Raw genomic sequence first — 13,414 nt, forward strand, 5'->3', positions numbered from 1 at the left:
TCACCCTTCCGAGCAGTCACCTTGGGAGGCCACATGCTGATTTTTCTGCAGAAAATGTTCCCACGGTCCCTCTCTTGAAAGTACATTGAAGGCCCATGGCATGTCATTTTGACCTTCTCTGAGGGTAACGTATTTTTATTTTCTAGGGTTGATTTGATTCTTGTAAGCAATGGCAAGTCGTGGGGCTGAGTCTGATGAATGAAATAGGTGATCAGAAATCAAGAGTGCCTCCAGTGATGAGACTTGCAGTCCTAGGAGCCGTGTCAGCTGTCTCTGAAGGCAGGAGCCCAGAAGAGGCATTTCAGAGAGGAGTGAATGGCAGCTCTGCACAGGAGTGCCTGGCAATCCGCGATGATTGTTTTGAAGAGGCCACTCCTCATGAGGAACGATAATTATTGGCCTTAAGAAAATCAGTTTGACGCTTTATCCATGTGCCAGGCAGGTGGTGGGGGTCTTAAGACAGAGGGAGAAAAAGGAGGTGAATCTGCAGCAAGTATTTCACATAAAACTGCCCAGAAAGGGTGAAAAAAGTGCATGTCCCACATTTCTGCAGGAGATAGTAGACAGTTAGCTTAATTTAGCTTCCTAGTTTGATACGAAGGGTAAAAGGACCCAGTTTTATGGGATGCATGCAGTGAGGCACGGGGTCAGAGCCAGAGTGTTCACTGTGCCTGCCCTTCTTTCTATCCCAGGGCTATCGCCTCTGTACTTGCATTCAGACGGGGTCACTGGCTGGGCCAGACTGCCATAGATGACGTAGAAATATTTGCAAGCCCAGGAAGATAAGGCTGCCAGTGAGCACTGCTTATCAATTCCTAATGTGCATTTATCACCACTCCCTCCACCCCCAAATGTGCATTCAGTGGATGGATTGATCACCAAAATGGAGCGAGGGTGGGGCAGGCCAAGTGTAAAGGCAGGTGACAAATACCAGACTCAGCATTTGCAGGTGGGGTAGCCGTGGCTGTACTGCCTGGGTAGAATGGCATTCATTCATCTCAGTCAGGATGTGGGGGTTGGTAAAGGGCTGTGCACTTGTACTACCCCCATGCATAGGCTGGGGCAGAGCCTCTGGTCCTGATAACCCTCTAAAGGTAATTCTTTGGCATTCTGGGAGGAGTCAGTCTTGCTGTGAGCTTGGGAGTCCCTCTTAACTCTGCTCACGTGTCAGGACAGTGGAAGCTCTGTGTCCCAGGAGCTTACACAACCCCATCACTCATGCAAGCCCACAAGCCAGAGTTAGAGAGAACTGGAGGTCTCAGTGAGACGAAGACTCAAGGAAGTGGAGAGGATGGTAGAGAGATACTCAGAAGAGTGCTCGGTCTCGAGGGCTCACTCTGTACCAGCGTTCAGCTCAGCGCCTGACCTGCATTGTCTCACTGCATCCTCCCATCATCCCCTCTGAGTGTAGGGGCCCATGATATAGATGAGGAAACCGACTCAGAGAGGCTTAGTAACTTGCCCAAGGTCACACAGCTAGTACATTGCTGATGCCCTTCTCTCTCTGAACTCCAGTGGAGCAGCTGGCTCTCACCTTCCTGAATGTAATGGAGTCAGCGATCCTCAGAATACTTAAGAAACCAAAGGCCCATCTTGCCATGCCCTGGGACTGGTTATCATAGTGAAGGACTAGGAGGATAAATGACCTGCCTAGGAGGGCTCTGCAGAACCAAAATGGCGGCCCCCACTCAGATTGCATCCAGGCGGCAAGATGCTCAGGGCAGTAAAAGAGCTTTCTTTCAGGACAAGATGATACTGGCTGAGGATAGCAAAGGCAATGCAAAGAAAATATAAAACAAAACCACCCTGATTTTCATTGAGAAAAAAAAAAAACTTGACAATATTGAAAGAACCCCCGGGCAATTCTGCACGAGTCCTAGCTCCTGGGAGCAGTGACGGGAGCTTGGGTAAGGGGCACTGGAGGAAAGAGGTGATTTGGGAGACAGTATGGACCTACGGCTATTTCCAGTTTTAATTACTGAGATGTAGAGCTCACAAACAGCTCCATTTATCACAACTCTTCCACCCTGCCCCATTTCTAACATCTAGCATTGTGCATACAAGACACAGCATTTTGGCCAACTTGCTGCTGCTTCCCTGTTCTAGTTTTATTCCTTCCATATTTCTACCCTTGTGGCTGTGCTTCCTAATGACTCATGCCTTGCCTGTGATTCTCTGTTTCTGGTGCTCTCAAGTACCCTGTCCTGAAGGGCACGTGGAAAGAAAGGAAGGAATCCTGGGTCACTCTAATAGCCTGTGTTTTACTCTCCAGCTCCCAACCTGCCACACGCCTCAGGATCCGGTTGTCACAGGGTGGTGAGCAGCAGCTGAACTCACATTCCCTGGTGTGCAGCTCCAGCCAGGGCCACCTGAGCAGGAAACTCACCTCTGCTTGAGGGTGTGTGAACATGTATCTCACTAATCTTCCCCAGGAACCCAGCATTCCTGCTCCCTGTTTTCATCCTTCCTGTCCCTGCTTGGCTCACGCCTACTCCTTGTTAGAGGAGCAAGAGAACCATTGGATCCTCCTTGCCTGAAGCCAATGTCCGTCTCTCTAGACCCATGGATGCAGGAACCCCAGTGAGACTCTGGGTGGCTAGAACCTTTGCCCCCGTTCCCCAGTGTTTGGGAGAAGAGTCGCTGCTTTCTGCAGTCTTCGCAAACACTCTCATTATTCCTTGCTTTTTTGGCATTTGGTCTCGTGTACTGTTCCCATTAGCTTCGGCATTAAAGTCTCATTACTCAGGACATCTGTCCTCTGGACATATTCGTTGTTCCCTTAGCCAAATGTCCTCTTCTGGGAAGCGTGTTTTCCACCCAAACAGCCACTTCTGTCTTCCTTCGCCCTTGCTGTTTCAGTGGGAGGAATTGGAATTCTGAAAGGCTTGGTGGAGGGAGGGGATGACTGTTAATTTGAAGTGGCATCTGAGAGTCCCTTCCAGAGCCCATCCATCCCCTCCTTTCTGAGGTCCTGAGAATATGCATCTCGGCTAGGAGTCAGGCAGGTCATTAACCAAACACTATCGTAGCAAAGAAGGGAGTTGTCACGGGAGTTTTCCTCCCTCAGTCCTAGGATCAGGCTCAGATAGAATCACTAGGGAATTCTGACCTCATTCACTGCTGGTGGACGGCTTTGACTGAAGGTGAGACTCCTCTTAACCCATCTCCCTGCAGTGACAGGGTGTGTGGCCGGCTCAAAAGCTGAGGCTGCTCCAGAACTTGGGGGAGAATCTGGATTCCAACTTCCCTGTTGGACTCGTAGTTAGCCGTTTCTGATTTTTTGCTGCATCTTGAGAAATTTGCCTGAAGTTTCCCAGGAATGGTATCCCATAGTCTTGGGGAGACTATTTATGCAATGGGAAATAACAATGTGTTTCAGCGCTCAGATAATCAACAGCCAGCTTCTTACCCACACTCAAGCATTCGCAAAGAAGAATATTGGGCTTTGGAGCCAAGGATCTCTTACATCTCTCCCTTGCTTTTAAGTCACATCATTAAAATGTTTCTTCGTGTTACTTTCGGTGTTCTGTCCACTGCCGCGTCTTCTCCATCTGTCCTTGTTTTGATTCCTGTACACTTCTGTCGAGCTGTGTTCCTTCTCCCCTCTCCCTCCGACTCGCCCTCTTGAACTTGTCCTGCCATAACTTCATTAAGCCACATCGATTTAGACGCCACTAATGCAAAATTTATCCAAATTGGACCTAGGCAAAGTTTTTTTTTTTTTTTCTTTTCCTTCTCTGTCTGATAAAAATCTGCGATGAACAGATTAATAGCTCAAACAAACTGCAGAGATTTCGCAGGGGACATATACCCTGGAGAAGGTTAGATTGTTTACAGGCAGGCTCTTGGTAGACAATTGGCATGTTAATTACAAATCATTCTTATCTATTCAATGAAGTAGCTCTTCGAAGATCAATTTTATTTTATTTTTTTTTAGTTGAGTTTGAAATCCTGCATTGGCCTGGGAAGCAGTAAAACTGCATTTCCTTTAAAGTGTTTGAGAATTTTCATGTCTGTTTCATTGATTGGGATTAGCCTGCCCTTATTTCTACTGAATTGGTGATGCCTGACTGGAAGCTGCTTCAGACCCCCTTTTCAATTCCCTCTGGGGGTTCTTGCTAATTTTCCCACTTCTTGTTTATTTTCTTTTTCTATTTCCCTGAGTTTTAAGAATCCAACTCTCTCTCTCATTCGGCTTTGAGAATTTATGTTATAAACTATGCTACATCCTTGTGCTCGCTTTTCTGCTTCTTGCCACAGTCATGACCAGCTGGGCCTGAGAGGTTATGGATCTGGAGGCAGACTTTGGAAAACTTGTCCGGACTTCGAGCCCTGCCTTGGCTCTCTCTGTGGTGCTCTCTCAGTGGCCTAAGTAGTCTGCTCATGAATCACTGTTCCCAACACCGCTGTTTGGATTGAGGAGACAGCATCACACCTACTGCAGGAAGTGGTAGGAGGCACTTAGCCAGCAGCCGTGCCCCTCATAGAAAAGAACTTTGACCTCCCTCTCTTAGTCTGGTTATGTGGCTCTCGAGGGACATCTAGCAAATCCTTCTTTCACCTTTGGAGGTTGTCATCCATCTTTCCCTGCCTTAGAGCATTTCCTGGGAGCTGAGCTACGAGACAGGATGACCCAACTCTGTCACTTTGTCTCGATGACCTTGAGTGAGTCCCTTGGCCCCTCTGCTGTGGGATGTGGGCTATAAAGTTGTGGAGGTGTGTTCTCTGGCCCATTCTGCCCTCAGCACACCTGAAAGATACATGCTGACACAGTCCGCATCTGTACTTACAGGTTCAACAGCTCTGGGATGTGGGAGGAGATGCGTTTTCCTTGCATACGCCACTCAGATAAGAATGTCATCTGCAAATGGTCTCGTGAGGATGCTGCTTTTAACGTCTTCAACTCATGGGTTCTCTTGGTCGAAGAGGACTTATGAGGCATTTTAGTGACTCTCCCTCTTGGCACCACCTTCCCGCTTCCCCCTCCTCTCGTGCACAGCAAGTGGCCGCCCATTCATCTAGGACAGGGCTGCCCCTACCTCTGGAGGCAGTTGGTCTGTTATTAGGATGCAATTCTAGTTGATTCTCATGGGGAGCCAAAATGACTTCTTTGACTGGGATCCATTTCCTGGAGTAACTCAGAAGGAGTGTATCATTTCTTTTGCAGGATGGCAAAACGTGTGTTTGAAGATAGCAGTCAAGGCCCACGTTCAGTCTTCCCTTCTCCCGAATAAATAAGCACTCCTAGTTAAGAGTCTGTCCTCATGGGACGTGGGTTCAACTTCACACTGGGGCAGAGGCTGTCCACCCAGAAATGGGGCTATAATTCTATGGTGAAACCCCAAATGAGATTTCTAAGAGCAGTATGTGGATCTCGGTAATTCAGATGCAACTTAAAGATCTGGTTTCTTCTGGGAAGTTCCTTGGTCTGCAGCCCTACACAGCAGCTTTGCTTTGTGACAGGGATCCATCTCCTGCACCACTATGTCAACAGGACAAGAGTGTTTGCCTGTTTTGTTTACACCTGGATTCTAGTGCCTAGAGAAGTGCCTGGCACAGAGTAGGTGCTTAAGAAATATAACTGAATGACTGGCTGAATACGTGAGTTAAAGTCAGTAGGAATTAAAATGGTCTTTTTTGTGTACCCTGCCCTTCTGGTATTTGCATTAGTGTGAAGATCCTTGAGTAGGGAAATGACAATGTTTCTAATTATTTTAAAGAAAGAAGAGAAAAATAGGGAGAGGGAGGGAGGAAAGAAGGAAAGAAAAGGAAGAAAGAAAAAGGGAAGAAGAAAGAATGAATAACTGAATCTTTTACAGAAAGGGTTGCCCTGGCCAGTTTGATCTGTTTGCCCTTCTGTGCCCCGTTAGACTCCTGATTTCTTTTGCTCACACTGTGAATACCTTCGTTTGCAATGGAGCTTCATCTGGATACTTCTTTGCAGGCTAGTGGAAGCAAATCCATGGGGACCTGGCGGGAAGGAACAGCCTGTCTTTGCATTTGGCTCTCAAAGTCCAAGTTCAGGGTTCAGCAGAAACTGGTGTGTGGCCATATGGATTTCCATCCTTAGGCCTGAGTGGGAAATATGGGGCGTGGGTGGTCCCTTCCAGGATGACCCATGGCCACAGCTGTGCCATGTGGCTGCCCCGCCACACCAAGAGTGTCGCCAGTTTGGCATAACTGCACCAGTCCTCTGAGCCTTCCCCCTTCTGCTTCTGCTTTTATTGTGGTCCTATAGGCTGATCCGATGTAGATATCAGGAGGTTGTAGACATTTGGATTTATTTATTAGTCAAATATTTATGTAGTGTTTACAGGGTGCCAGGCTCCTTGTAAGCCTCATAAGTGCTTTACAACTATTACATCATTTAATCTTTATGATAACCCTAAGAGGCAGACATTATTTTCTGCCTCATTATTTTGGCCTTATTTTTTCAACAAGGGCACAGAGCCGCAGGACACTTAAGTAGCTTGCTGACAACCACCAAGTGGCCAGCATTCCATCTTAGGCTTTCTGGCTCGAGAATCCCCATGCGTGGCCATTAGGCTGTGCTGCCTGCATGTTGCCTCACCTCTCGGTTTAGGTCTTCGCCCATTGCACATAAAGAAAACAACACCGGTTGGCCACGGTAGCTCACACCTGTAGTCTCAGCAGTGTGGGAGGCCGAGGTGGGTGGATTGCCTGAGGTCAGGAGTTCGAGACCAGCCTGGCCAACATGGTGAAACCCCATCTCTACTAAAAATACAAAATATAACTGGGCATGGTGTCGGGGGCCTTTAATCCCAGCTACTCGGGAAGCTGAGGCAGGAGACTCGCTTGAACCAAGAAGGCGGAGGTTGCAGTGAGCCAATATCATGCCGCTGCACTCCAGTCTGGGTAATAGAGGGAGACCCTATCTCAAAAAACAAAACAAAACAACACCAACAATCACAAGAATTGTAATGGCAGTGGCAGCAGCCCATTTGCACCTTGTGCACAGGTACAATTATGAACTCATCTGTCCCCTGGTTGACCATGTGGCCCTGTTACCAAGTCTTGGTAGCATTTTTTGTTTTCTCAGCTTCCAGTAATAATAGGTGCACCTGACACATCTGTGTTTTCAATGAATTCTCAAACAATCCAAGTATTTCTGAAAAGTCTGGGTTTGGTATTGGCGCTACCACATTTCTCAGGCCTGGGGAAATTTTCATATGATTCACGCAAGGAATGGAGTATGTGATCATGATGCTATTAGGATTGAATGGGGCCCCCAGGGGATGCACATCTATTCTCTGCCTGGCTCCCGGCTGGTCTAGCGACAGAGCCAGGACAGGCACCCACTGGGATGGAGCAACTCGCTCGGCTTGCCTGAAAAAACAGGCAGGCCATGCCTTCCCTCACTGAGTCCTGTGATGTTTATTGGCCATGATGAATTTCAATTGTGCTGGGGACAACTCAGACCTGCAGAACAGCTCAATGCAGATGCACAGACATTGTTAACACAACAAATGAGATCTCCACAGCCATTCTGAGCCTCTCTGTATGAGGAGAGCAGTCTTGTGCACACACAAAGCCAGCAGCTGTGTTTTTCAAGTGGACTCTGAGAGAACCGGGAATAGGGAAAACTAAATTAAGCCGTTCTCCTTGGTCCATGTTTATTAAAAATACGTTCATTTCAATTGTCCTGGGTACATATTTTAGACAATGGAGACACTCCGACTGTCCGGTAGGTAAGTGTGAGATGCGGTTAAAGAGGACACCAGCAGTTCCTGAGAGGTCATTATCAAGTAAAAGCTCAGGGGCGGATGTAGCGGCTCACGCCTGTAATTCCAGCACTTTGGGGGGCTGAGGGAGGCAGATTGCCTGAGCTTAGGAGTCTGAGACCAGCCTGGGCAACGTGGTGAAACCCTGTCTCTACAGAAATTTAAAAATTAGCCGGATGTGGTGGTGCTTGCCTGTAGTAGCAGCTACTGGGGAGGCTGAGGTGGGAGGATTGCTTGAGCCCAGGAAGCTGAGGCGACAGGGAGCCATGATCTTGCCACTGCACTCCAGCCTGGTTGAGTGCATGAGACCTTCTTTCAAAAAAAATAAGAAAAAAAAAAAAAAGAAAAGAAAAGAAAAAGAAAGGAAGGAAGGCAGGAAGGAAAGAAAGAGGAAAAGCTCAGTATCTGGGACTCAAATAACCAGTATCTTTTATTTAACTGGAATAAAGTATCTACATTCTACTTTCAAGAGAAATACAAAAGAATTAGCTATCAGAGACTTCCCTAAAGAAAACAAAAACAGAAGCAATTTCCACGATCTGTCTTGTGGTTTTTATATGAACGGTTTCACTTCCTAGACCGTCTACATGTTAACTTAGGTTTTCATCTGTGAAGAGAATTAAAGATTAGACTGATGGCCCTCTCGTGAAGAACCTTGAATTCTTAAAAAAAAAAAAAGTAATTATATTCAGTATACTTAATTAGGCAGGAATGCTTTTAGAAAGTTCTTCAAAAACAAGAGCGTTCTCATTAGTCCTTAGGAATAAGAACATTAACCAGAATAGCTTGTTCACGGAATAGTTCATGTATTTGGCCTTTTATCATACTTATCCAACAGCACCAATTTCTTCCCACCCCCCCAGAAAGAGAAAGGGCATGATGAGGGCTCTACACTATCCAGTTTGCCTTGCATTTGGTGCAGAATAACTTACTGAATAATAGCTGAGCCTGTGTTCTCCTTTCCACAGCATTCAGACAGCTCAGAAATCCAGAGACGTGGCAGAGATGGAAGGTTTCTTTCCATTGCACCACTTCATTGAGCAACAGTATTCACGGGGTCCTCATAGAGGGCATATTGGTTGAGATTTATAATAATTACCAGGTGAACTAAGGGGCTCTAGGTTCCCCCACTTAATTTGGGAGGACCTAAGTTTGACCATCTGTTCAGTGAATGAAGATTGGGACAAAAGAAAAAAAAAACCCAAGTTTTCATTTTGATGCTCTTTCACCATACTTGTTTTAAAATTTGAAAACTCCACGAAGTCCAGGGACAACTGAGTACTTCCTACCAGATTTACTGAGAAGAGCTTGGAGGAACAGGGCCCCCACTTCCCACTGGCCTTATGCAGAGCAGGGGTCTGGTGAAGTATGTTGGTGTTCCAGTCAGGATTTCATTTGGCAAAAAAGATGGCTGCTAAAATAGTGTAAAAGGTTGTAGAGCTGTTAGTGTGAATGGCACACTAAGGTGAATAGCACTGAGCAGTTGAGCCACAGCTGAGTTCTCAGGTCTGGGTAGATCTTTGCCCCAACGATTAAACACTCTCTAAAATCTTGTGTTCAGGGACCATTACAGGGACATAGTAGGTGAAGAAAACAAATGTGATTGAGTGGATGGATGGATGGATAGATGGATGGATGGATGGATGGGGTGTTGGATGGAGGGATGATCTTCAATGATGGATGAAGTGTTTTATGGATTGATGGATAGAGTGTTGGACGGATGGATGAGGGGATGAATTGGGGGGATGGATATAATTTTGGATAGATAGAGGTGGGTGGATGGATGGGATATGGGATGGAAAGTGAGAGGGAAGGATGAATGGAGGGAGGGAGAGATGGATGAAGAGATGGGTGGCTAGATGAATGAATAATCTGGTGGTATATAGTCAGCCCCTATAGTTTAACCTACCTGTGTTTGGAATCTGAATTCAGCACTTACTAGCTGTGTGACCTTGGGTAACATATATAACCTCTAAAAGTTTTAGTTTTCTGATCAACAAAATAGGGCTACCGATGGCACATCCCTTGTAAGAGCATTCTGAGAAATATATGATCCAATGCATGTAAGAGCCAGCGTCTGGGACATCGAAATCACTGAATAAATGATAGTCTCTAATATCTCAAGCAGACAAGACTATGAGGCAAAGTTATGAACAAGGTTTTGTTTATTTTTCTGTTGTTAAGGGAAATCACTTGCCATTTTAAGAACTAGTTCATATCCTGAATGCAAGTGGCAACACGTTAAAATGTTGACTGGGCCTGGTCCCTGCAGGTGTTGAGATAACTAAGCACTGAGGGAAATTCAGACACACTTTCATTTCCTCGGGACCACTGACAACAATAACCAAGGTTTTAAGCAAATACATAATTGGTATTGAACTGAATCACTCATTTACTAATTGTTTCTCCATGCCCAAATATTAACTGGCATTTGCTAAATTAGCCGACCCAGCTGGAGGGACCAGGAGGACTCATTAAGGCTGATGATTTGTAGGAAGTGAAATGTATGTAAGAGACAGTCCCAGTGAACAGAAGGATGCCCGGGCTCAAGTCAGAAGCCTTGGAGTTAAATCCCTGTTCCAATATGCTTTAGTGCTGGAATTAGCCTGAACCTCAGTTCCTTGTTAAAAATTATGATAATAATAGCTGCAAAGGTCACAGGGATAGGATTATGAGACAAGGCAGGTGAATACATTGAGCAATTATTAAGTGCTATCCAAGTGTAAGATGATACTTTTGCTATTCAGGTGATTAATATACAAGACCAAGTACTGAAGGAAGCTTAAGTTTCCTGGCCTCATCACAGTGACTGTTTTCCCTGATCAGATTTGCTGCCTGATTAATTTACTCTCCCCTGCTTGCCACACACCCGAGAAAGCCAAGAAATACACAGACAGAAGGGAGCATCAAACCTAGGCAATAATCCAGATAAATTCAGGCAAAAGAATTCTTTTGTTCCATATATCAGATACTGCAGCCAAAGGGGCTTGCTATGGGTGGGGGAGGGTTGGAAAGAGCACGACCACTAAGGTGACTCTTCACTTCAGATTCCTAAATCAGACACATCTGTCGTCCACATGGGGGGTGACAGGGCCCTGCTGACAGCCTGTCCTGTCCTGAGTCCCTCACTTGGCCGTCTGTGTGTCTCTCTCTGTCTGACTCTTTCCCTCCGAATGTCTCTCTCTAACCCCTTTTACCTGTCTCTTCTGAATCGCATTTTATCTCTGGATTTCACTTTGGTTCTCTGTGGCTTACTCTCCCTCTTGCTCTTCCTGCCAGCTTACTTGTCCCTCGGACTCTGCCTCCTATCCTGTCTCTGTCTCCTGATGCCTGTCACTTTCACTAACTCTCTTCTCTGAACCTCGCCTGCTCTCTCTTGCTTGGGGTTTCAGACCCCCTCTCACTCTCCTTCTGTCTCTTTGGCTCCATCTCCCATTTCTCTCCTCTCTCCACCTGTTTTCTCTCCTCTCTTTCTCTCTGGACCTCTGTCGCCTATCCCTCCCTTTCTCTTCCTTTCTCTCCCTCTCTGTTTGCTACTGTCTGACTCTCCCTACTGTCTTCTCTCAGATGCTGGAAGCTGCTGCCCACTCTTTTACAAAATCTGCTGTGCGGTTCCTCAGTGACCAATTTTCTTTCCTACGGTTAGAAAGTAGCTCAGGCCTTAACCCATTTCCTCCGGCGTATTCAAATTAATTAGGTGAGACCAGGATCACGCATTTCAGAATTAGAATAATATTTATTGAGCACCCTGGAGAGAAGGGGATGGAAGATGGAGAGGAACCGGAGCAAGGAGGGGGGTCACCAGTGGAGGGAGGGAGAGTAGGCAGAGGGACTCACTCTTAAGGCCACGTGGTCTGGGAATGAGGGCTGCCTTCCTAGTTGGCAGAGGGTACTGGAAAGGAAGGATCCTGGAAAATGGTCACACATGGGTGTGGGAATAGGAGCATTTCCTTAGCTGCCATGTACTTTACAACATGTGGCAGGGTTCCCATCCTTAGGTAGCCTGTCAGGCAGCCCTTGTTTGAGAAACACCTTTTGCTGTACATCCCTCTCTCTTGGCTGTGCTGACCAGCTCAGTGCAGCCCACTGGGCATCAGGAGCCCTCTCCCAGGAGAAGATACATCTCATAGCACAAACTGTTTTCTTATTTTCTCACATGACCTAGAGACAGCCCCTGGTAACCACAGTTCTGCTTTCTGTCTTTACAGATTTACCTAACTGGGTATGTTATAGAAACATGATCTTTTACGGTGTGCTTCTTTTACTTAGCATGATGTTTTCAAGGTCCATCTGTGTGATAGCATGTGTCAGTATGCCTTTTTAAAATGACTGAATAATATTCCATTGTGTGAATATACCACATTTTGTTTTTCTCTTCAGCAGTTGATGGACTTTTGGGTTGCATCTACCCCTTGGCTATTATTAATACTGCTGCTTTGAACTTTTGTACACAAGTTTAATACAACATATGTTGTTCATTGTTCTTGGGAATACCTAGTAGATTTGCTGGGCCATATGTTAATTCTGCATTTAAGGAACATCACAGTTTTGAGGAAGTGCTAAACTGTTTACCAAAGGGATTGCAGGGTTTTCCATTCCCACTAACAGTGTATGAAGGATTAAATTTCTCTACCTCCTTGCCAACACTTGGTATTATGTGACTTTTCGGTTATAGCTATCCTAGTGTGTATGAAAGGGTATCTCAGTGTGATTTATAGTTTTGGGACTAATATCTAGGTATATAATCCATTTTGAGTTAGTTTTTTATATGGTGTGAGGTAAGGATCCAACTTCCTTCTTTTTCATGTGGTGATCTAGTTGTCGCAGGACCATTTTGTGAAGAAACTATTCTTCCCCCTACAGTTTACTCAGATGCGTTTCTAAACTGCTGCGGTTGTCACTTTTCATGGAGCCAGAGTGTTGGAGCTGGTCTCCTGGTAAGAGGGAAGCCTTGGGTTGGGCAGGGCCCCACCCCTCAGAGACACCCCTTAGGAAAATGGAAGAGTCTTTGCCTGGCATGTGCAAAATGGAGTGCATTGGGGACTGGGGACCTGGCTCTGAAGTGACAGTATCCAGGTGTAGTCTCTTGTGGCTGTCCATACTCATCTGTTCCCCACTGCCAGTGAGTATCTCACATGTCATACCCACAGAGGGCATCCTGTTTGAAAGCAAGTAGGGGAGCAATTCCCCCTAAATTATGAGCCCCTAGATGGCAGGAATTGGGTCCCATTGATCTCTCTCTCTTCAGTGACTGATGCATGCTGTGTCCTCAGTCACTGCATGTTTGGTTGTTGAAGCTGGGCGCTGAGTTAACAAAAGCTGCTTTCTCTTGAGTACCTGGACCTCTTGCAGGGGAACGGGTCTCTCCTGCTATGGCAGAGTCTCTGCCTGTCTCTCTTTCTTCCTGTGTATTTTTTCCCTGTGTTTGTGATTGCTCCCTCCTCTAAACTCCAGTTGTCTTGACTGTCTGCACCATTCACGTGTTTTGATTTTTATCTTTTCATCTCTATGTCCTGTCCTTGCAGCTCAATCATACCCTTCCTTGATAACAGGAGCTGTGTGTTGTACTTATTTGGGTCTCCAGTATCTAGTACATGATACTCAGTGTGTGGTTTTGGATGATGAAGTGGTCCCCTGATATTAGTGACCTGCTGCTGAATTTGAGGCCGATG

The 13,414-nt window shown here is 46.1% G+C and overlaps 1 protein-coding gene across 4 annotated transcripts in view; it reads left to right on the forward strand.

Annotated features, from left to right (window-relative positions):
* Positions 1–13,414, forward strand: part of SHISA6 (shisa family member 6) — a 327,855-nt gene that overhangs the window by 8,132 nt on the left and 306,309 nt on the right. The gene's annotated exons all lie outside the window — the stretch shown is intronic.

Source organism: Macaca fascicularis, chromosome 16 (genome assembly GCF_037993035.2).
Source record: "Macaca fascicularis isolate 582-1 chromosome 16, T2T-MFA8v1.1".
NCBI lineage: Eukaryota > Metazoa > Chordata > Mammalia > Primates > Cercopithecidae > Macaca > Macaca fascicularis.